Source organism: Rhinoraja longicauda, chromosome 40 (genome assembly GCF_053455715.1).
Source record: "Rhinoraja longicauda isolate Sanriku21f chromosome 40, sRhiLon1.1, whole genome shotgun sequence".
Lineage (NCBI taxonomy): Eukaryota > Metazoa > Chordata > Chondrichthyes > Rajiformes > Arhynchobatidae > Rhinoraja > Rhinoraja longicauda.
This window is the reverse complement of record NC_135992.1, coordinates 11701199-11725061: the sequence shown is the minus strand read 5'-3', so window position 1 is coordinate 11725061 and position 23863 is coordinate 11701199. Positions and strand designations below refer to the sequence as shown.

Sequence of the window (23863 nt, the reverse complement as noted above, 5' to 3'; positions counted from 1 at the left end):
ACAGGACAGGGCTGGCCACACTCCGGGAGCACACCCGGACCAGACCAGTCCCAACCAGACCAGTCCCAACCAGTCCAGTCCCGTCCCGACCAGACCAGTCCAGTCCCGGCCAGACCAGACCAGTCCCGACCAGACCAGTCCCGACCAGACCAAACCAGACCAGACCAGACCAGACCAGACCAGTCCCGACCGGACTAGACCGGACCCGACCAGTACAGACCCGACCAGTCCAGTCCAGACCAGACCAGACCAGACCAGACCAGACCAGACCAGACCAGACCAGACCAGACCAGACCAGACCAGACCAGACCAGGACCAGACCCATGCTCAAGTCCAGAGGCTAGACACAAAAAGCTGGAGTAACTCAGCAGGTCAGGCAGCATCTCTGGAGAGAAGGAATGGGTGACGTTTCGGGTCGAGACCCTTCTTCAGACTAGTTAGGGATAAGGAAAACGAGCGATATCGACGATAATGTAGAGAGATAAAGAACAATGAATGAAAGATACGCAAAAAGGTAACATGCCATTGTTAGCTGTTTGTAGGGTGAGAACGAGAAGCTGGTGCGACTTGGGTGGGGGAGGGATGGAGGGAGAGGGAATGCCGGGGCTACCTGAAGTGAGAGAAATCAATGTTCATACCCCTGGGCTGCAAGCTGCCCAAGCGAAATATGAGATGCTGTTCCTCCAATTTGCGTTTAGCCTCACTCTGGACAATGGAGGAGACCCAGGACAGAAAGGTCAGTGTGGGAATGGGAAGGAGAATTAAAGTGTTTGGCAACCAGGAGATCAGGTCGGTTCGGGCAGACTGAGCGAGGGTGTTCAGCGAAACCATCTTCAGTGGAATGGCTTCGCTCCAGTGTCCTGGCCCTCTCCCGGAACAGGCCACACATGGAAACATAGAAAACAGGTGCAGGAGTAGGCCATTCGGCCCTTCGAGTATTCAATATGATCATGGCTGATCATCCACAATCAGTACCCCGTTCCTGCTTTCTCCCCATATCCCTTGATTCCATTAGCCCCAAGAGCTAAATCTAACTCTCTCTTGAATACTGTACATGCAGTGAATTGGCCTCCACTGCCTTCTGTGGCAGAGAATTCCACAGATTCACAACTCTCTGGGTGAAAAAGTTTTTCCACATCTCAGTATTAAATGGCCTACCCTTATTCTTAAACTGTGACACCCTGGTTCTGGACTCCCCAACATCGGGAACATTTTTTCTGCATCTAGCCTGTCCAATCCCTGAAGAATTTTATATGTTTCTCTAAGATCCCCTCTCATCCTTCCAAATTCCAGTGAATACTAAGCCCAGTCGATCCATTCTTTCATCACATGTCAGTTCCGCTATCTCGGGAATTAGCCAGGTCGTACTCCACCTTCCCGCCCTCTACCCAGGCTGCCTGCAATTCAAGAACCCTCTGTCCTCCTTCACAAAGTAACGCAGTCACGCTATTCCCTGTGGCTGCACCTGCCTTACACCAAAGAGCGATTCAGTCTGAAGAAGGGTCCGCCTTGTCCGCTCAGGAGTGTTTTATCTATATACCAAAACTCTCGTTTGTTTGTTTGTTTGTTTGTTCCTGAACTACAGTCAAAACGGTACACGATAGCATGACAGTTTTAGGCCCACCTCACTCACCGTCGTCCCTTTGGTGCTAATGGAAGTTTCATTGAAATCGGTGTTATATTTTTAAAGTTATTCACATTTTAAAGTTTAAATCTATCTCCTAGGGAGGGAGGGAGGGAGGGAGGGGGAAGGAGGGAAGATGGGGGGGAGGGGAGGGGAGGGGGTAAGGAAGGGAGGGGTGGAGAGGGGGAGGGGGAGAGGGGGAGGAGAGGAGAGGGTACTGGACCCAGTTATTCACATTTTAAAGTTTAAATCTATCTCCTAGAGAGGGAGGATAAGAGGGGTTGAGGGGGTATGAGTGTGGGGGGAGGAGGGTGGCAGGGGGGGAGGAGGGTGGCAGGGGGGGAGGCAGGAGGGAGGGAGGGAGGGTAGGGGAGGGGGAGGTGGGGGGAGGAGGGAGGGGAGAGGGGAGGGGAGGGGAGGGGGAGGGGAGGGGGGAGGGGGAGGGGAGGGTATGAGTGTGGGGGGGAGGAGGGTGGTAGGGGGGGAGGAGGGTGGTAGGGGGGAAGGCAGTAGGGGGGCAAGGCAGGGGGGAGGGAGGGGGAAGGGAGGGTGGGAGGAGGAGGGAGGGGAGGAGGGAGGGGGGGGGAGGGTGGGAGGAGGAGGGAGGGGGGGAGATGAGAGATGCTGGGCGGCGCGGACCCGGTGGGCCGAAGGGCCTGTTTCCGCGCTGTATCTCTAAAATCTAAAACCCCCCCTCCCCCAGATTCTACCACTTATCTGTGCACCATGAGCAATGTACATTGGCCAGTGCACCCACCAATCCTTGCGGCCTCAGCATGTGGGAGAAACCAGCCTACAGAGTCTGCACCGACCAGCGGTCCCTGCACTCTAACACCATCCGACACACAATTTACACCTACACCAAGCCAATCAACCTACACACCTGTACGTCTTTGGAGCACGGGAGGAAACCGAAAATCTCGGGAGAAAAAACCCACGCAGGTCACGGGGAGAACGTACAAACTCCGTACAGACAGCACCCGGAGTCAGGATCGAACCGGGGTCTCTGGCGCTGTGAGGCAGCAACTCTACCGCGGCGCCACCGCGCCGAACAAAACGCAGAAGAAGGACTAACCAGTTAACTTAACGTGTGGAAAGGAAGAAACATCAGAAGCTCTTATTAAAATGTTATGACAGTCAAAAACAAAAATCAATATAATCAGGGAATGTCAGAGTGGTTTAATGAAAGGGAATTATGCTTAATTCATTTCTTTTGAATTCTTTGAAGAAACAGTGTCATTAGTAGAAGAGAAAAACAGAAAAATAAGAGGGAACTTGGTGGCGCGGTGGTAGAGTTGCTGCCTTACAGCGCCAGAGACCCGGGTTCGATTCCGACTATGGGGGCTGTCTGTACGGAGTTTATACGTTCTCCCCGTGTCCGCCTGGGTTTTCCCCGGTCTGCTCCAGTTTGCTCCCACATTCCAAAGACAGTTTGCAAAGTTTGCAGGTTGAATGGCACGGTGGCGCAGCGGTAGAGTTGCTGCCTTACAGCGAATGCAGCGCCGGAGACTCAGGTTCGATCCTGACTACGGGCGCCGTCTGTACAGAGTTTGTACGTTCTCCCCGTGACCTGCGTGGGTTTTCTCCGAGATTTTCGGTTTCCTCCCACACTCCAAAGACGTACAGGTATGCAGGTTAATTGGCTGGGCAAATGTAAAATAAAATTGTCCCTAGTGTGTGTAGGATAGTGTTAATGTGCGGGGATCGCTGGGCGGCGCGGACCCGGTGGGCCGAAGGGACTGTTTCCGCGCTGTATCTCTAAAAAAATCTAAATGGCTTCAGTAAAATTGTCCCTCATGTGTAGGATAGTGTGAGTGTACGGGGATTAGGGTTGCCAACTTCCTCACTCCCAAATACGGGACAATGTGACGTCACCGCCCCGCGCCCCACGTGACCTCACCCAGCCAGCGGCCACGTGCTCCCGCTCCACCAATGGCGGCCGCATTAACTTCATGTTACACGTATCTTGTTGTGTTTTGTGACTGACAATAGCCAATAGACAATAGGTGCAGGAGGAGGCCATTCGGCCCCTCGAGCCAGCACCGCCATTCACCGTGATCATGGCTGATCATTCTCAATCAGTACCCCGTTCCTGCCTTCTCCCCATACCCCCTGACTCCGCTATCATTAAGAGCTCTATCTAACTCTCTCTTGAAAGCATCCAGAGAATTGGCCTCCACTGCCTTCTGAGGCAGAGAATTCCACAGATTCACAACTCTCTGAGTGAAAAGGTTTTTCCTCATCTCCGTTCTCAATGACCTACCCCTTATTCTAAAACTGGTGGCCTCTGGCTCTGGACTCCCCCAAAATCGGGAACATGTTTCCTGCCTCTAGCGTGTAAAATCCCTTGATAATCTTATACGTTTCAATAAGATCCCCTCTCATCCTTCTAAATTCCAGTGTGTGCAAGCCCAGTCGCTCCAATCTTTCAACATACGACAGTCCCGCCATTCCAGGAATTAACCTAGTAAACCTACAACTGTTGGCAGAGCAATTTCCCTCCTGGGATAAATAAAGTTCTATTGTATCGTACCACAATGTATCTCTTCTTGGGTGGACTTGGGCCACTTGTCCCAACAGGGCAAGATATCTGATCATTACTGTGGTGGCAACACTTTGAGAACTTTGGTCTGTTCCAAGGTTGGGAAACATGATCCCTAACATGTGATCTTTCTTCAATCAGGTTCAGTTCTGCATTAGAGTGGGGTGTGTGCGAGGGTGTGTGAGGATGTACAAGGGTATACACACACACACATACACACACACACACACACACACACACACACACACACACACACACACACACACACACACAGCTACATAGTGGAGGAACATGCAAACGCGTAGGAAGGAACTGCAGATGCAGGTTTACACGGAAGATAAGACAAAAAAGTGCTGGAGTAATTCAGCGGGTCAGGCAGCATCTCTGGAGAACATGGATAGGTGACGTTTCACAGAGTGCTGGAGTAACTCAGCGGGTCAGGCAGCATCTCTGGAGATAAAGGATGGGTGATGTTTCGGAGGGGAGAGGAGGGGAGTGAATGGAGGGGTTACTTGAATGTGGATAAGACGACAAGAGCCAGGACGGTGGGCAGAGGCTGGGGCTCGGCGTGTCCAGTGGCCTGGGACCAGAGAAGGAGAGGCAACAGTTTCAGGAACCAAAAGCTGATGGGTATCAGCGGGAGGGGTGGAAGGGCAGAGACTCTACGACTCCAGTAGATGCCAAGGTTTGTGATTAATCAGAGGAGCAGCGGGATGGAAAAACCTTGGTCGCGGTCACAGGGACGGGGCAGGTAGGTAGAAGAATGCGGAACGAAGAACAGGACAGGGCTGGCCACACTCCGGGAGCACACCCGGACCAGACCAGTCCCAACCAGACCAGTCCCAACCAGTCCAGTCCCGTCCCGACCAGACCAGTCCAGTCCCGGCCAGACCAGACCAGTCCCGACCAGACCAGTCCCGACCAGACCAAACCAGACCAGACCAGACCAGACCAGACCAGTCCCGACCGGACTAGACCGGACCCGACCAGTACAGACCCGACCAGTCCAGTCCAGACCAGACCAGACCAGACCAGACCAGACCAGACCAGACCAGACCAGACCAGACCAGACCAGACCAGACCAGACCAGGACCAGACCCATGCTCAAGTCCAGAGGCTAGACACAAAAAGCTGGAGTAACTCAGCAGGTCAGGCAGCATCTCTGGAGAGAAGGAATGGGTGACGTTTCGGGTCGAGACCCTTCTTCAGACTAGTTAGGGATAAGGAAAACGAGCGATATCGACGATAATGTAGAGAGATAAAGAACAATGAATGAAAGATACGCAAAAAGGTAACATGCCATTGTTAGCTGTTTGTAGGGTGAGAACGAGAAGCTGGTGCGACTTGGGTGGGGGAGGGATGGAGGGAGAGGGAATGCCGGGGCTACCTGAAGTGAGAGAAATCAATGTTCATACCCCTGGGCTGCAAGCTGCCCAAGCGAAATATGAGATGCTGTTCCTCCAATTTGCGTTTAGCCTCACTCTGACAATGGAGGAGACCCAGGACAGAAAGGTCAGTGTGGGAATGGGAAGGAGAATTAAAGTGTTTGGCAACCAGGAGATCAGGTCGGTTCGGGCAGACTGAGCGAGGGTGTTCAGCGAAACCATCTTCAGTGGAATGGCTTCGCTCCAGTGTCCTGGCCCTCTCCCGGAACAGGCCACACATGGAAACATAGAAAACAGGTGCAGGAGTAGGCCATTCGGCCCTTCGAGTATTCAATATGATCATGGCTGATCATCCACAATCAGTACCCCGTTCCTGCTTTCTCCCCATATCCCTTGATTCCATTAGCCCCAAGAGCTAAATCTAACTCTCTCTTGAATACTGTACATGCAGTGAATTGGCCTCCACTGCCTTCTGTGGCAGAGAATTCCACAGATTCACAACTCTCTGGGTGAAAAAGTTTTTCCACATCTCAGTATTAAATGGCCTACCCCTTATTCTTAAACTGTGACACCCTGGTTCTGGACTCCCCCAACATCGGGAACATTTTTTCTGCATCTAGCCTGTCCAATCCCTGAAGAATTTTATATGTTTCTCTAAGATCCCCTCTCATCCTTCCAAATTCCAGTGAATACTAAGCCCAGTCGATCCATTCTTTCATCACATGTCAGTTCCGCTATCTCGGGAATTAGCCAGGTCGTACTCCACCTTCCCCGCCCTCTACCCAGGCTGCCTGCAATTCAAGAACCCTCTGTCCTCCTTCACAAAGTAACGCAGTCACGCTATTCCCTGTGGCTGCACCTGCCTTACACCAAAGAGCGATTCAGTCTGAAGAAGGGTCCGCCTTGTCCGCTCAGGAGTGTTTTATCTATATACCAAAACTCTCGTTTGTTTGTTTGTTTGTTTGTTCCTGAACTACAGTCAAAACGGTACACGATAGCATGACAGTTTTAGGCCCACCTCACTCACCGTCGTCCCTTTGGTGCTAATGGAAGTTTCATTGAAATCGGTGTTATATTTTTAAAGTTATTCACATTTTAAAGTTTAAATCTATCTCCTAGGGAGGGAGGGAGGGAGGGAGGGGGAAGGAGGGAAGATGGGGGGGAGGGGAGGGGAGGGGGTAAGGAAGGGAGGGGTGGAGAGGGGGAGGGGGAGAGGGGGAGGAGAGGAGAGGGTACTGGACCCAGTTATTCACATTTTAAAGTTTAAATCTATCTCCTAGAGAGGGAGGATAAGAGGGGTTGAGGGGGTATGAGTGTGGGGGGAGGAGGGTGGCAGGGGGGGAGGAGGGTGGCAGGGGGGGAGGCAGGAGGGAGGGAGGGAGGGTAGGGGAGGGGGAGGTGGGGGGAGGAGGGAGGGGAGAGGGGAGGGGAGGGGAGGGGGAGGGGAGGGGGAGGGGGAGGGGAGGGTATGAGTGTGGGGGGGAGGAGGGTGGTAGGGGGGGAGGAGGGTGGTAGGGGGGAAGGCAGTAGGGGGGCAAGGCAGGGGGGAGGGAGGGGGAAGGGAGGGTGGGAGGAGGAGGGAGGGGAGGAGGGAGGGGGGGGAGGGTGGGAGGAGGAGGGAGGGGGGGAGATGAGAGGGTGCTGCATCAATGCAGGAGGTTTGGGCCCAACGGGTCCACTTGGTCTAGTTGCCATTATAGACCCAGATGGAACAATCACAATCTCACTTGCAGCAGCACAACAGAACAAATTCAACCTGTGAATGTGTGTGGAGTAGATAGACACAAAATGTTGGAGTAACTCAGCGGGTCAGGCAGCATCTGTGGAGAGAAGGAATGGGTGTCTATCTTCGGAGTGATCCAGCGCCTGCTGTTCCTTCCAATATGTATGTGTATCAGGAGGGGAGGGACTGCAGATGTCTGTTTACACACCACGCACAAAAACCAGACAATAGCAGTTCAACATTAAGGGCAACATGTGAGGAATACCAGGAGAAATCACTACATTCATCCAGATGTGATGGGAAACACCCAGAGGGGCCTGGAATGTGAAACGGCATTCTCTCTCCCGTTAGTACACTCACTCACCCCTCACACACACACACACTCTCTCGCACACACCCTCATTCCCTCTCTCACATGCACTCTCTCTCTCTCTCACACACTCACTCTTGCAACACACGCCCTCCCACACACACTCACACATACACAACCTCACAAACACACACCCTCACACACACACACAACCTCCCACGTACACACGCCCTCCCACGCGCACACACACCCTCACACACACACACATACACAACTACACACACACCTCACACACCCTCACACACACCCTTACACACACACACACTCACACATACACAACTACTCACACACCCTCACACACCCTCACACACACCCTTACACACACCCTTGCACACACACACACACACTCACACACACACACACACCCTCACTCACCCTCACACACACACACACCCTCACGCACACACACCCTCCCACACACACCCTCCCACACACACACCCTCCCACACACACCCTCACACACACACCCTCACACCCACACACACCCTCACACACACCCTCACGCACACACACCCTCCCACACACACCCTCACGCACACACCCTCACGCACACACACCCTTACACACACACTCTGTGTGTGTGTGTGTGTGTCTCTCTCTCTCTCTCTCTGTCTGTGTCTCTCACTCTCATTCACACACACCCAGATTCCTTCCACGACGAGCGCTACAGGGACTCTCTCTTTTCTAAAAAAACATAACTGATTCAAAACATCTGTTTTAAAGTCGAGATCCCCCGCGTTCATCCTTGACGGGGAGGCGAGGCGAGGCTCACAAAACCAGCCTGGAAATAAATAACTCTTCCCCTTAAACCGTTGTGAACATACAAAACTCACCCCCTGTAATTCCCCATTACGCGAGAAAATCATGTTTTAAACAAAGATTAGACCCCCAAGTCCTTCAGATGTGTGAAGTTGGGGGGCGATTTCAAACTGAAACTCTCAGCAAGGCGTTTATGTAGATTGGTCGCTCACAGTTTGCAGCTAAATGTCACTTTATTCCACTGAAAAGATAGTTCTCTCCCACTTTGTCCCAGGGTTAAGGGTGGGGTGCCGTCTCCTGTCCCCCTTGTAGCAGAGGATAATACTTGTACCCGAAAATAAACCCAGTTACAGAGGATGAATTAGCAACGCAAGTCGGAGTAGCAAACAGCCCGGGGCAAACAACGAGCCCTTCTCAAAAGCACAAGCAAAAGGTTTTTAATCTTAAGTTTTCTTTTGCCCAAAAGGAATACTTTTCTTGCAGGAAAGAGGGATGGGAGGGGGGGGGAGGAAGGGGTTAAAGGGGTCAGATATCAGAGGGCTTACCTGAGATCCTTGACTAAATGACAGAATCCTGGTGGAGAACAAGACGTTATGGTCACAACTTTTGGTCTCTTTAAGCCAACGCCCTCCTGCTTTTCCTGAGACGTTGCAACGCGATTCATAAAGCACCTCCTCGCCCCCTCTCCTCTCCTTAAAGGGACTCCCTTGAAATGTTCTCCCGTTACTTGCTCCTTGTGTCAATCTTTTTTAAACTCTGGCTTTTGAAGGGGCAAAGCGACCGGTTTTATTGCTGGAAAACTGGTTTTTTTTAAAATATATTTTTCCTGCACGAAAAGGCTTGGATGTAGAGAAGATGTTTCCACTGGATGTGTCCACTTGGTAGTACCCTCAGAGTTAAAGGGCCTTCCTTCAGGAAGGAGATGAGGAGGAATTTCTTTGGCCAGAGAGGGGTGAATCTGTGGAATTCTTTGCCACTAGAAGGCTGTGGAGGACAAGTCGATGGATGTTTTTAAGGCACAGAGATGGATAGATTCTTGATTGGTACGGGTGTCAGAGAAGGAGGGAGAGATCGATCAGCCATGATGGGCCGAATGGCCTAATTCTGCTCCTATCACGTATGACCTAATTACTGGAAGTGATTTTTTTCCAAGATGATTTTTAAAACTACAATTTCTTTTCAATTTCAAAAAGAAACTTTATTCAAAATTTGAAAATTTGCCCAAAACTGTGCACAAATTCTCAACACATTAATACAGTTGTCCCAAGTGTGCAGGGTGTTGGGGTGAAAGTGGGATAACGTAGAACTAGAGTGAACCTGTAGTATGAGAAATTAACTGCAGATGCTGGTACAAATCGAAGGTATTTATTCACAAAATGCTGGAGTAACTCAGCAGGTCAGGCAGCATCTCAGGAGAGAAGGAATGGGTGACGTTTCGGGTCGAGACCCTTCTTCAGACTGAACCTGTGGTCGCTGGTCGATATGGACTCGGTGGGCCGAAGGGCTTCTTTCCCAGTGCATCTCTAAACTGAAGCAAACACTCAGTCTCACTAGTGTTAAGCTCAGTAGTTCTGAATTGTTTGAAAGATACATAGGTATCTTCAGAAGGAATAGGAGTAGAATGAGGCCATTCGGCCCATTCAAGTCTACTCGGCCATTCAATCATGGCTGATCTAACTCTCCCTCCTGACCACATTCTCCTGCCTTCTCCCCATAACTAATTAATTCCCGGAATGGCGGGACTGTCGTATGTTGAAAGACTGGAGCGACTAGGCTTGTATACACTGGAATTTAGAAGGATGAGAGGAGATCTTATCGAAACGTATAAGGTTATTAAGGGGTTGGACACGTTAGAGGCAGGAAACATGTTCCCAATGTTGGGGGAGTCCAGAACAAGGGGCCACAGTTTAAGAATAAGGGGTAGGCCATTTAGAACGGAGATGAGGAAAAACTTTTTCAGTCAGAGAGTTGTGAATCTGTGGAATTCTCTGCCTCAGAAGGCAGTGGAGGCCAATTCTCTGAATGCATTCAAGAGAGAGCTAGATCGAACTCTTAAGGATAGCGGAGTCAGGGGGTATGGGGAGAAGGCAGGAACGGGGTACTGATTGAGAATGATCAGCCATGATTACATTGAATGGCGGTGCTGGCTCGAAGGGCCGAATGGCCTCCTCCTGCACCTATTGTCTATTGTCTATTGTCTATAACCTCTGACACCCGTACTAAACAAGAATCTATCTATTAAAACTTAAAAACATCCACTGACTTGGCCTCCACAGCCTTCTGTGGCAATGAATTCCACAGATTCACCACCCTCTGACTAAAGAAAATTTCCCCCTTCTCCTTCCTAAAAGAACGTCCTTTAATTCTGAGGCTATGACCTCTGGTCCTAGACTCTCCCACTAGTGGAAACATCATATCATATCATATATATACAGCCGGAAACAGGCCTTTTCGGCCCTCCAAGTCCGTGCCGCCCAGCGATCCCCGTACATTAACACTATCCTATACCCACTAGGGACAATTTTTACATTTACCCAGCCAATTAACCTACATACCTGTACGTCTTTCATCCTCTCCACATCCACTCCATATCCTAGACTTTCAGTATTCATGTATGTTTCAATGAAGTCCCCCCACCCCCTCATTCTTCTAAATTCCAGAGAGTACAGGCCCAGTGCCGACAAACGCTCATCCTATGTTAACCTACTCGTTCCTGGGATCATTCTTGTAAACCTCCTCTGGACCCCCTCCAGAGCCAGCACACCCTTCCTCAGATATGGTGGAAACTATGTGCCCCCGCCGACCATCAATCATCCGTTCTCACTAGTTCTATGTTATCGCTCCTTCTCGTCCACTCTCCACACATCAGAGGGTCACTTATTGGCCCACCGTCCGTGCCGACCAACGAAAACCTCACACACTAGCACGACCCTACACACTGGGGACAATTAGGCCAATTGGGCAATCGACCAAACCCAAAGATAGACACAAAATGCTGGAGTAACTCAGCGGGACAGGCAGCGACTCTGGAGAGAAGGAATGGGTGACGTTTCAGGTCTGAAGAAGGGTCTCGACCCGAAACGTCACCCATTCCTTCCCTCCTGAGATGCTGCCCATCCCGATGAGGTACTCCAGCTTTTTGTGCCAATCTACAACACAATACAATATATCTTTATTGTCATTGTACAGGGGTACAACAAGATTGGGAATGCGCCTCCCATACGATGCAATAAATTAATTAGCTAGTCAGTATAAATTTAGACAACCCAGTGAAACAAAATTAGAAACAGTTTAAAACAGAGTAAAGTGCAAGTAGATCTGTGCCGGTTCGCTGTGCGATGTGACCATCCAGCTCAGCAGGACCGGTTCATAGCAGCTATGGCCCTGGGGATGAAGCTGTTCCTGAGTCTGGAGGTGCGGGCGTAGAAGGCCTTGTATCGTCTGCCCGATGGTAGAATTTCGAACAGACTGTTGCAGGGGTGTGAAGAGTCTTTGTGGATGCTGGTGGCTTTTCTGAGGCATCGTGTGTTGTAGATGCCCTCCAAGGCTGGTAGCTGTGTTCCGATGGTCCTCTGAGCTCCATGGACTCCCCGCTGAAGAGCTCTCCTCTCTGCCTCCGTGCAGCTGAGGTACCACACAGTGATGCCATGCGTTAGGATGCTCTCTATGGTGCAGCGGTAGAAGGTCGTCAGCAGCTGTGGGGCAGACCAGACTTCTTCAGTGTTCTCAGGTAGAACAGTCGTTGCTGTGCCTTCTTGACCAGCGCAGCAGTGTTAGTGGACCATGTTAGGTCCTCCGAAATGTGAGTGCCCAACACATGCACTTCCTTCCTACAACCTACAAAAGCCAGCAGATCTTTGGGATGTGGGAGGGAAACCGGAGCACCTGGAGCAAACCCCACGCAGGTCACGGGGAGAACATGCAAACTCCGTGCAGACAGCACCCGTACTCAGGATGGAAGGCGGGTCTCTGGCGCTGTGAGGCAGCAGCTCTACCCGCTGTGCCACTGTCGTCTTGGCACCTGTCTTTGCTGAGTGAGAGAGTGGAGCGGGAGAGAAAATGAGGAACCTTAAAGCAGTCAGGGTGACATCAGTAATAGAAAAACACTGCATCTATTTTTAAGGAAGTGGGTAATGGGACACTCAGAGAATAATAATAGGACTAGGCGGAATCTGCATTGGTCGATGAAATAAGTGTTTCATAAATAAACTGGAACTTTTCCAGCTTTCTCTCCCCCACAACGGTGGCGCAGCGGCAGAGTTGCTGCCTCACAGCGCCGGAGACCCGGGTTCAATCCTGACTAAGGGTGCTGTCTGTACGGAGTTTGCACGTTCTCCCCGTGACCCGCGTGGGTTTTCTCCGGGTGCTCCGGTTTCCTCCCACGCTCCAAAGACGTACAGGTGGGGCGGGGGAGGGAAGTGAGGGGGAGGGAGAGGGGTAGGGTGGAGGGGGGGGGGAGAAGAGGAGGGGGAGGGGGAAGAGAGGGTGCTGCACCAATGCAGTAGAGGTTTGGGCCCCAACGGGTCCACTTAGTCTCATAGAAACTATCTTCATTGGCTGCCCTGATTTATTCTGTTAGTTACAACCTCAAAAATTTCTAGTGTCACAAGGAACTGCAGATTCTTATGCGGAACACGGAGTGCTGGAGTAACTCAGCGGGTCAGACAGCATCTTTGGAGGACATGGATGGGCAACGTTTCGGGTCGGGACCCTTCTTCAGTATCAATGCTTTGAATAATGGAGATCAAGTGTCAAAGTTGACATCAAAGTTTACTGATGACACCATGATGACACCATGCTGTAGGGAAGACGTTGACAAGCTGGAAAGGATGCAGAGGAGATTTATGAGGATGTTGCCAGGGCTAGAGGGCGTGAGGTCGAGCAGGCTAGGACTCTAATCCTTGGAGCGCAGGAGGATGAGGGGTGATCTTGTAGAGGTGCGCAAAATCATGAGAGAAATAGATATGGGCCAAACGCGGGCAGGTGGGACGAGTGTAGGTGGGCCATGTTGGTCGGCGCGGGCAAGTTGGGCCGAAGGGCCTGTTTCCATGCTGTATCACTCTATTATTTTATAACTATGACTGCCGGCTCATATTCCTGCTCTTTCTTTTGAAAAATGCCGGGGCTAGATTACAACATTGAACTGGGTGAAGGCCATTCTGTTTCCTTGTTGATAAGGGGGAAGGATGTGACAAGTCCAGTTTGCAGTTGGCGCCTTTACCCCCGCTCTGATAGACAGGCGTGCTTGAGTGTGTAGCAGGGTGTTTGGTCAGAGATTGGAGATGTCCGCCTCTGTGGAAGACCAAGTCGTTGATCAACTTTAATTCCCTCTCTTCCCGTGCGCGGCTTCACTCTGCAAGTGTGCGGACGGATAATCTGTTGTTCCTTTACCAACCATGATCAGGTAAATATATAAGGGAAACTTACTCTCGAGTTAGATAGAGCTCTTAATGATGGCGGAGTCAGGGGGTGTGGGGAGAGGGCAGGAACGGGGGTACTGATTGTGGATGGTCGGCCATGATCATGGTGAATGGCGGTGCTGGCTCGAAGGGCTGAAAGGCCTCCTCCTGCACCTATTGCCTATTGTCTACATTTACAAATAAGTACAAAAAATTCCAGGGGACACTTAACAGTTAAACAATGGAATGAATGAACGAGTGAATGAACGAATGAACGAATGAACGAATAAATGAATGAATGAACGAATGAACGAATGAATGAATGAATGAATGAATGAATGATACTTTTTTGTCACATGTGACAAGTCGCAGTGCAATTCTTTATTTGCACACCCAAGGTATGCGAAGAGTTGCCACATAAAGGGCAATGACAAAGTTACAAAGTGACCCATTTTACCCAAACCATTTTTAACACATTCTTTGTGGTCCCCCTTAGTTCTCGGTGGTCCTGTCCCCACCCCCCCTCCCCCTCCCCCCTCACGATCCTAACCTATTCAACCTCCTTTCCTGAGTTTAGTTTAGTTTAGTTTAGTTTAGTTTAGTTTAGTTTAGAGATACAGCGCGGAAACAGGCTCTTTCGGCCCACCGGGTCCTTGTCGACCAGCGATCCCCGCACATTAACACTGTCCTACACCCACCATGGACAATTTTTACATTTACCAAGCCAATTAACCTACATACAGGTATGTCTTTGGAGTGTGGGAGGAAACCGAAGATCTCGGAGAAAACCCACGCAGGTCACGGGGAGAACGTACAATCTCTACAAAGACAGCACCCATAGGCGGGATTGAACCCGTGTCTCCGGCGCTGCATTCGCTGTAAGGCAGCAACTCTACCGCTGCGCCACTGTGCCCGCCCACAATATGTGAAAAAAGTGAAAATGTTCCTTTTCTGACAACATTCTTGTCTACCTCCTCTGGACTATCTTGGTGAGGCTGCATTTTGAGCATTGCGTTCAGTTCTGGGCACCAAGTCATGTCCTAGGAAAGATGTCGTCAAGCTGGAAAGGGCGCGGAGATGACTTACGAGGATACTGCCAGGACTCGAGGGCCTGAGCTGTGGGTCGAGGTTGAGCAGTCTAGGGCTCTATTCCTTGGAGTGCCGGAGGATGAGGGGTGATCTGATAGTGGTGTGCAAAATCATGAGAAGAATAGATCGGGTAGACGCACAGAGCCTCTTGCCCAGAGTAGGGGAATCGAGGACCAGAGGACATGGTGGTAAGACTTTGGTGGTAAGAATAGGAAGGCAGAGTATTATCTGAATGGTGTCAAGTTAGGAAAAGGGGACGTACAACGAGATCTGGGTGTCCTAGTGCATCAGTCACTGAAAGGAAGCATGCAGATATAGCAGGCAGTGAAGAAAGCCAATGGAATATGTTGGCCTTCATAACAAGAGGAGTTGAGTATAGGAGCAAAGAGGTCCTTCTGCAGTTGTACAGGGCCCTAGTGAGACCGCACCTGGAGTACTGTGTGCAGTTTTGGTCTCCAAATTTGAGGAAGGATATTCTTGCTATTGAGGGCGTGCAGCGTAGGTTTACTAGGTTAATTCCTGGAATGGCGGGACTGTCATATGTTGAAAGACTGGAGCGAGTAGGCTTGTATACACTGGAATTTAGAAGGATGAGAGGAGATCTTATCGAAACGTATAAGATTATTAAGGGGTTGGACACGTTAGAGGCAGGAAACATGTTTCCAATGTTGGGGGAGTCCAGAACAAGGGGCCACAGTTTAAGAATAAGGGGTAGGCCATTTAGAATGGCCTCCTCCTGCATCTATTGTCTATTGTCTATTGACATGGGTTTAAGGAAAAGATACTAGAGGATACTAGAGGAACAAGATGGACCACTCCGTTGAAATCGCCTACACTGAAGCGTAGTACACAAAGGAGTGCCATTTTAGTAAGCAAAATCTGCTGTCTGCTCTGCCTCTCGCAGTGTAATCAGTGTTTTAGGGGAACAGTGTGTGTGATGATACCATAAAAATGCAGAATATATCTCATCTATCAATTCACAGATTTTTGTTATTTTTCTTTTTAAATGTTTCTGCAAGTTTCTAAAATGGCGTCGTGACGCACTACGGTTTTTAGGGTCGAGTGGTCTACCTTGTTCCTCTAGTATCTTTGCTTTAAGGTGAGCTGGTTAAGATTTAATAGGAATCTGAGGGGTAACTCGAGGGGCAGGAAGCTGCTGAGGGGCAAGAAAGTGTCTCTGATGTAAAAGATCACCCATTATCCACGCAAGTGACAGAGAACGCGCTGGGTCTGAGTTCCTTGCTGTTGCTTCTAGTTCTTATGCTTGACGTTGCGTTCAATAATTTGGCCCCTTGGCAAAATTAAACTACGGGTTTGTAGGTTGATTGGCTTCGGTAAAATTGTGATAGGAGCAGAATTAGGCCATTCGGCCCATCAAGTCTACTCTTCCATTCAATCATGGGCTGATCTATCTCTCCCTCCTAACCCCATTCTCCTGCCTTCTCCCCATAACACCTGACACCTGTACTAACCCAGAATTTATCCATCGCTGCCTTAAAAATATCCACTGACTTGACCTCCACAGCCTTCTGTGGCAAAGAATTCCACAGTTCCTTGTCCCTCGTGTGTATGTGTGTGTGTGTTAGGAGAGTGCTGGTGGAAGGGGTGGTCGCTGGCCGAAGGGCCTGTTTCCATGCTGTTTGAAGGGGTGAAGGGGATACTTCTAAGGTCTAAAATCTAAAGTCGAAACCAAGGGACCAGTACTCAGTCATAGTATTGCATCCTTCCTTATTCAACAACACATTGCAAGTCCAGCAGTTTGGCACCACGCCTGTAATCAGGGTGGGATGGAAAAATAATGGTCAGAGCCAACACCATTTCCTGCTGAGGGAATTGGAGGCGATGGAGGAACTCATGAAAGATCACTATCAGGAGAGAAGAGCAGGAATCACTACCAAACTGTGCAAGTTATAGGCAGAATGTGTTGGGAGGGAACGGCAGATGCTGGTTTAAACCGAAGATAGACTCAAAATGCTGGAGTAACTCAGCGGGACAGGCAGCATCCCTGGAGAGAAGGAATTAAAAAAGAAAAAATATTATTAATATCAACAAAAAAAAACTTTATTCCAGTAATAAATATTTACAAACATTTTTCTTTTCAAAAACTCCATCCGACATTCCCGGAGGTTATACATTCAATATAGATATTCATTGTCAGATTTACACAGAATCCCTTCCCTTATTTGGAGGGGCGTCTCTCTCCACCACACCCTGCCTCCCCAGGGTCCAGCAGCGGAAGGACCCCAGACTGTGGTCGATTCTGGGCGAGACCCTTCTTCAGACTGATGTCAGGGGAGTGGGTGGGACAAAGGTAGGATGTAGTAGGAGACAGGAAGACTGGTGGGAGAACTGGGAAGGGGGAGGGGAAAGAGAGGGACAGAGGAACTATCTGAAGTTAGAGAAGTCAATGTTCATACCGCTGGGTTTCAACCTGAAACGTCACCCATTCCTTCTCTCCAGAGTTACTCCAACTTTTTGTGTCTATCTTCGGTTTAAACCAGCATCTGCAGTTCCGTCCCACACATGATACACTGGTATAGACAATAGACAATAGGTGCAGGAGGAGGCCATTCGGCCCTTCGAGCCAGCACCGCCATTCAATGTGATCATGGCTGATCATTCTCAATCCGTTCCTGCCCTCTCCCCATACCCCATGACTCCGCTATCCTTAAGAGCTCTATCTAGCTCTCTCTTGAATGCATTCAGAGAATTGGCCTCCACTGCCTTCTGAGGTAGAGAATTCCACAGATTCGCAATCTACACGATCATTTTTTATGTGCTTGTTAACATGTAGATAGCTTATTATTGCACATGGAGTTAGTTACTGTCCTTAGCATAAGTGTGTAGAAGCAGTTTTAGTTTAGTGTAGTTTACCTTAGAGGTACAGCGCAGAAACAGGCCCTTCGGCCCACCGAGTCCGCACTAACCAGCGATCCCCGCACATTAACACTATCCGACACACACACACAAGGGACAATTTACATTTATACCAAGCCAATTAACCTGTAAACCTGTACGTCTTTGGAGTGCACAGAGTTGTACGTTCTCCCCACGACCATGTGGACTTTCTCCAAGATCTTCAGTTTCCTCCCACACTCCAAAGACGTTCGGGTTTGTAGGTTAATGGACTTGGTATTAATGTAAATTGTCCCAAGGGTATCGTTGGTGTGCGGGGATCGCTGGTCGGCGCGGACTCGGTGGACCGAAGGGCTGTATCTCTAAACCAAACTAAGAAAAAGAGACATATGGAACCCAGGTCTCTCACACTGTGAGGCAGCAAATCTACCGCTGCGCCACCGTGCATTCTGATTTCTTGCCACATCCCTCAATATCATTGCTTTCACCGTTTAGCACTTGCCAAAAAAAAAATCCAACCAATTTACTTTGCAATTACCTTCATATTAGCAGAAAAATGTGAGTCCTGACCTGATACTTCACCTTCCACCTCCACCATTCTGCGGCAGAGGAATGATCCGTTAAATCATTCCTCACGAGATATTCATTACTGATAGTTTCACGGTGGTCACTCGTGTTACGAGCTCTTTACTTCAGATTAATTAATTTATAATTTTTAAATTCCTGTGCTGGGTGTCACGAGATCTTTAGTCCGCCCCGTCACAAATATTCATTGACCAATTCAGCCGTGACATTGTGGCGCAGCGGTAGAGTTTCTGCCTCACAGCGCCAGAGACCCGGGTTCGATCCTGACTTCGGGTGCATGTCTGTATGGAGTTTGTACGTTCTCCCCGTGATCTGCGTGTGTTTCCCCCTAGATCTTTGGTTTCATTCATTCATTAATTCATTCATTCATTCATTCATTCATTCATTCATTCATTCATGTTGAAAGACTGGATCAGAGGAGATCTTATCGAAACGTATAAGATTATTAAGGGGTTGGACACGTTAGAGGCAGGAAACATGTTCCCAATGTTGGGGGAGTCCAGAACAAGGGGCCACAGTTTAAGAATAAGGGGTAGGCCATTTAGAACTGAGATGAGGAAAAACGTTTTCAGTCAGAGAGTTGTGAATCTGTGGAATTCTCTGCCTCAGAAGGCAGTGGAGGCCAATTCTCTGAATGCATTCAAGAGAGAGTTCGATAGAGCTCTTAAGGATAGCGGAGTCAGGGGGTATGGGGAGAAGGCAAGAACGGGGTACTGATTGAGAATGATCAGCCATGATCACATTGAATGGCGGTGCTGGCTCAAAGGGCCGAATGGCCTCCTCCGATTGTCTATTGTCTATTACAAAGACATAGAGGTTTGTAAGTTAATTGGGTTGGAATCAATGTAAAAACAAAATGTCCCTAGTGAATGTAGGGTAGTGTTGATGTGCAAGGATCGCCGGTCGGCACGGCCTCAGTGGGCCGAAGGGCCTGTTTCCGCGCTGTATCTCTAAACTAAGCTAAACTAAACAAGTTAAAACTTGTAGCAAAGTTGAAAGAGAAAAGGCATACAAGCTTACAAGGCCATTCGGCCCTTCGAGCCATGCAAAGGCACGGGTGCTGTCTGTGCGGAGTTTGTACGTTCTCCCCGTGACCTGCGTGGGCTTTCTACGGGAGCTCCGGTTTCCTCCCACACTCCCAAAAGACTTACAGGTTTGTAGGGTTAGTTAGCTTCGGTAAAAATTTATAAATTCTCCCGAGTGTGCGTAGGATAGTGCTAGTGCACTGGGTGGTCGCTGATCGGTGCGGACTCAGTGGGCCGAAGCAAAGATAATGGAGCAGAACAAGATAGACCACTCGACCCTAAAAAGCATAGTATCTCACGGCGCCATTTTAGTAGGCAGAAACTTGCAGAAACATTTAAAAAGAAAAATAACACAAATCTGTGTGAATTGATAGATGAGATATATTCTGCATTTTAATGGTTTCATCACGCATACTGTTCCCCCAAAACACTGATTACACTGCGAGAGGCAGAGCGAACGGCGGGGATTTGCTTATTAAAATTACACTCCTTCAGTATAGGCGATTTCAACGGAGTGGTCCATCTTGCTCCTCTAGTATCTTTGGGCTGAAGGGCCTGTTTCTTCTCTGTCTCTAAAGTCTGAAGAAGCACTTTTTAGAGATGGCGGCACATTGACTGCGTGGGTTTTCTCCGGGGTGCTCCGGTTTCCCCCCGCACACTCCAAAGACGCACAGGTTTGCAGGTTAATTGTCTTTGGTAAAAATTGCAAATTGTCCCTAGTGTGTCGGATAGTGCTACCCTAGAATTCCACCACGGTGTCTCCACCCCCACCCCCCCCTCAGTTTGAGCAGAGGGTCGCGGCGAGGAAACGGTTAATCTGTGACTGAATGAAGTATTTAAAGCTCGCCCTTGTAATTAGGACATATGACTTCAATTTAGGTTGCTAAGTGACTGAATAGATGGGGTTTTTTTCAAAGCCATTGAGACCACCAGTGCAAGTGAATCAGAAAATAATCAGAATATAATTTATTTATTTTTTAAATTTTAAATTTTTCTTTTTTTTTTTTAAATAATATTTTTTATTGGGTGGTGTTGATGTGCAAGGATCGCCGGTCGGCACGGCCTCGGTGGGCCGAAGGGCCTGTTTCCGCCCTGATTCGGAAGATGGAAGATAGACACCAAATGCTGGAGTAACTCAGCGGGTCAGGCGGCATCTCGGGAGAGAAGGAATGGGTGAGGTTTCGGGTCGAGACCTTTCTTCAGACTGAAGAGGACTAAAGAAGGGTCTCGACCCGAAACGTCACCCATTCCTTCTCTCCAGAGATGCTGCCCGACCCGCTGAGTTGCTCCAGCATTCTGTGACCAAAAGGAGTCAAGGTGTTTCTCCACATCTTCTAATGCACATCCTCAGTTTTAAATCCTCAGTTTTAAACGAAACTAATCTAAACTAATCTAATCTAAAATGAAACAAGAGTAAACTAAACTAATCTAAACCAAACTAATCTAAATTAAACTAAATCAATCTAATCTAAACTAATCTAATCTAATCTAAACTAAACTAATCTAAACTACTGAAGATAGACACAGAAAGCCGGAGTAACTCAGCAGGTCAGGCAGCATCTGTGGAGAACATGGATAGGTGACGTTTCACAGAGTGCTGGAGTAACTCAGCAGGTCAGGCAGCATCTGTGGAGAACATGGATAGGTGACGTTTCACAGAGTGCTGGAGTAACTCAGCAGGTCAGGCAGCATCTGTGGAGAGAAGGAATGGGTGACGTTTCGGGTCGAGACCCTTCTTCAGGCTGGTTAGGGATTTACTTCTGTCCAATGCTACCAGATCTGAACACAAAGTGCTGGAGGAGCTCAAAGGACCAGGCAACATCTGGGGGGTGGGGGTGGGGGGGGGGGGGGGGGATGGGCAGGTGACATTTCAGGTCCGGGGTCTCCTCTTCAGCCTGATGTTGTTGGAGCTGGTTATGGTGACTTGCGCAAAGCTTCATGTTCCCTCGTTTCCCAGCACCGGGCACTTTGTTCTCTGCAGGGTGTGAGAGTTTAGGACATCCTGCGAGACTGGGGAGGTTGGGAGAGAGGTGGGGGAGGGGGGGAGGGAGGGGTCGCACTGTCTCCCCTCTGCTGAGAGCGGCCGGGCTGAACTGAGACCTCACAAAAGCAGCCCTAACCCACACACACACACACTTTCCCAGATTGCCATCAGAGAGCCCTGCTATTTCCTGCAAAGCTTTCCTGCCTTCTCCCTTGTGTACGTGAAGCGAACACGAGCCAAGCAAAGCAAAGAAGCAACACCACTCCCCCCCCCCCACACCCCCCATGTCCCCTGTACAGGGATCGAGTGGCGAGGTTTGGGGGGTGTGTGGCAATGTAATCACTCGCCATTCCCGAAGTTAGACACAAGATTGATGGAGTACTGAGTCTGCAGAAAGGGTCTCCACCCATCCCTTCTCTCCAGAGATGCTGCCCGTCCCGCTGAGTTACTCCAGCATTTTGTGTCCACCCTCGGTGTAAACCAGCATCTGCAGTTCCTTCCTGCACTTTACTGTTTAGAGATACAGTGTGGAAACAGGCCCTTCGGCCCACCGAGTCCGTGCTGACCAGCGATCCTCGCACACTAGCCCTGTCCTGCACACACCGGGGACAATTTACAATGTTTACTGAAGCCAGTTCACCTACAAACATGGTGTGTGTGTGTGTGTGTGTGTGGGGGGGGGGGAACAACAGAGCACCAGTCAAGCCTACAAACTCCGTACAGACAGCACCCGTAGTCAGTAGAGGGGAAAAAAACTGCAGATGCTGGTTAAAATCGAAGGTAGACACAAAATGCTGGAGTAACTCAGCGGGTCAGGCAGCATTTCAGGAGAGAAGGAATGGGCGACGTTTCGGGTCGAGACCCTTCTTCAGACTGAACGGTCTCTCTTATTCCGCAGACTGTCTTATTTCGAATGAGCAGAATAATAATGAAACTAGGGGGTCGTGATGGGGGACCCCAAAGGTTCACCAATCTCTGGGTCATGTCAGATTTCTTCGTCGCATCGTCGAGGGGATCTACAGGAAACGTTGCCAGAAAAACACTGCTAATATAATTCAAGACACACACCCATCCTGACCACGCTCTGGGTTACACAGTGAGCACAGAGACGCGCGTCAAATATGTTCTGAGCAAAAAGTGCTCTCCAAAAATAAAAGGACCGGACAAGCACGATGCAGGAAAAATGTTCCCTGATTGAGAATGATCAGCCATGATCACATTGAATGGCGGTGCTGGCTCGAAGGGCCGAATGGCCTCCTCCTGCACCCATTGTCTATTGTTGGGGGAGTCCAGAACCAGGGAGGTCACACAGTCTACGAATACAGGGTAGGCCATTTAAAACTGAGGTGAGAAAAAACGTTCTCACCCAGAGAGTTGTGAATTTGTGGAATTCTCTGCCACAGAGGGCAGTGGAGGCCGATTCACTGAGAGTTAGATAGAGCTCTAGGGGCTGGTGGAATGAAGGGATGTGGGGAGATGGCAGGCGCGGGTTACTGATTGTGGATGATCAGCCATGATCACAATGAATGGCGAAGGGTCTCGACCCGAAACGTCACCCATTCCTTCTCTCCTGAGATGCTGCCTGACCTGCTGAGTTACTCCAGCATTTTGTGAATAAATACCTTCGATTTGTACCAGCATCTGCAGTTATTTTCTTATACTACAATGAATCGTGCTGGTTCGAAAGGCCGAATGGCCTCCCCCTGCACCTATTTTCTATGTTTTCTAAAACGACCGCAACTTTTTAAAATTAGCTAAGCCGTGAAATGAGCAGGGAAAACAGGAAGCCTTTTGTTTAGTTTCCTGTGGGTGGAGCGAGTCTGTTTGTTTAACTCTCGAATGGGAAATGGAATGAATTGTAGCCCGAATGTTTACTTTCATGAACACGCCCGATTTCAGTCGAAAGCCGGCGGATTGTCGTTTCCATCTGCTTCCATCGCAGCGCAGAAAGTTCCTGTTTGGGGAGTTTCCTCCTCCTCTGGTTTGTTTCTGCTTCTCACTAGCAACTACTTTTGGTTTTGCAGTTCACAGCGAACACGATTTACACGAGAGATCCTTCACTGCCCCGTGAGAAGAGAAAAAACCCTCTGCCACCACTTTCTGACTCCTGCCTTCAGACCAATTTCTTTGTACAAGATAGACACAAAGTGCTGGAGTAACCTGGTGGGTCGGGCAGCATCTCTGGAGGAAAAGGAAGAAGGTCTCGTCTGAAGAAGGGTCGCAACCCAAAACGGCACCCATCCTTTTCCTCCAGAGATGCTGCCTGACCCGCTGGGTTACTCCAGCACTTTGTGTCTATTGTCTGTAGGAAAAAGTTTTCAGTCATAGAGAGTTGTAAATTTGTGGAATTCTCTGCCTCAGAAGGCAGTGGAGGCCAATTCTCTGAATGCATTCAAGAGAGCTTGCTTGATAGAGCTCTTAAGGATAGCGGAGTCAGGGGGCATGGGGAGAAGGCAGGAACGGGGTACTGATTGAGAATGATCAGCCATGATCACATTGAATGGTGGTGCTGGCTCGAAGGG

General features: G+C 49.5%; 1 protein-coding gene across 1 annotated transcript in view; it reads right to left on the bottom strand.

The window, feature by feature from the left end:
* The window catches only part of LOC144611489 (epithelial membrane protein 2-like), a 23775-nt gene extending 14756 nt beyond the window's left edge, over positions 1 to 9019 (bottom strand). The window contains exon 1 of the mRNA XM_078430621.1: positions 8949 to 9019. The gene's annotated coding sequence lies outside the window, so the exon portion shown is untranslated. The remainder of the gene's footprint in view (positions 1 to 8948) is intronic.
* Between the last annotated feature and the right edge of the window lie 14844 nt (positions 9020 to 23863).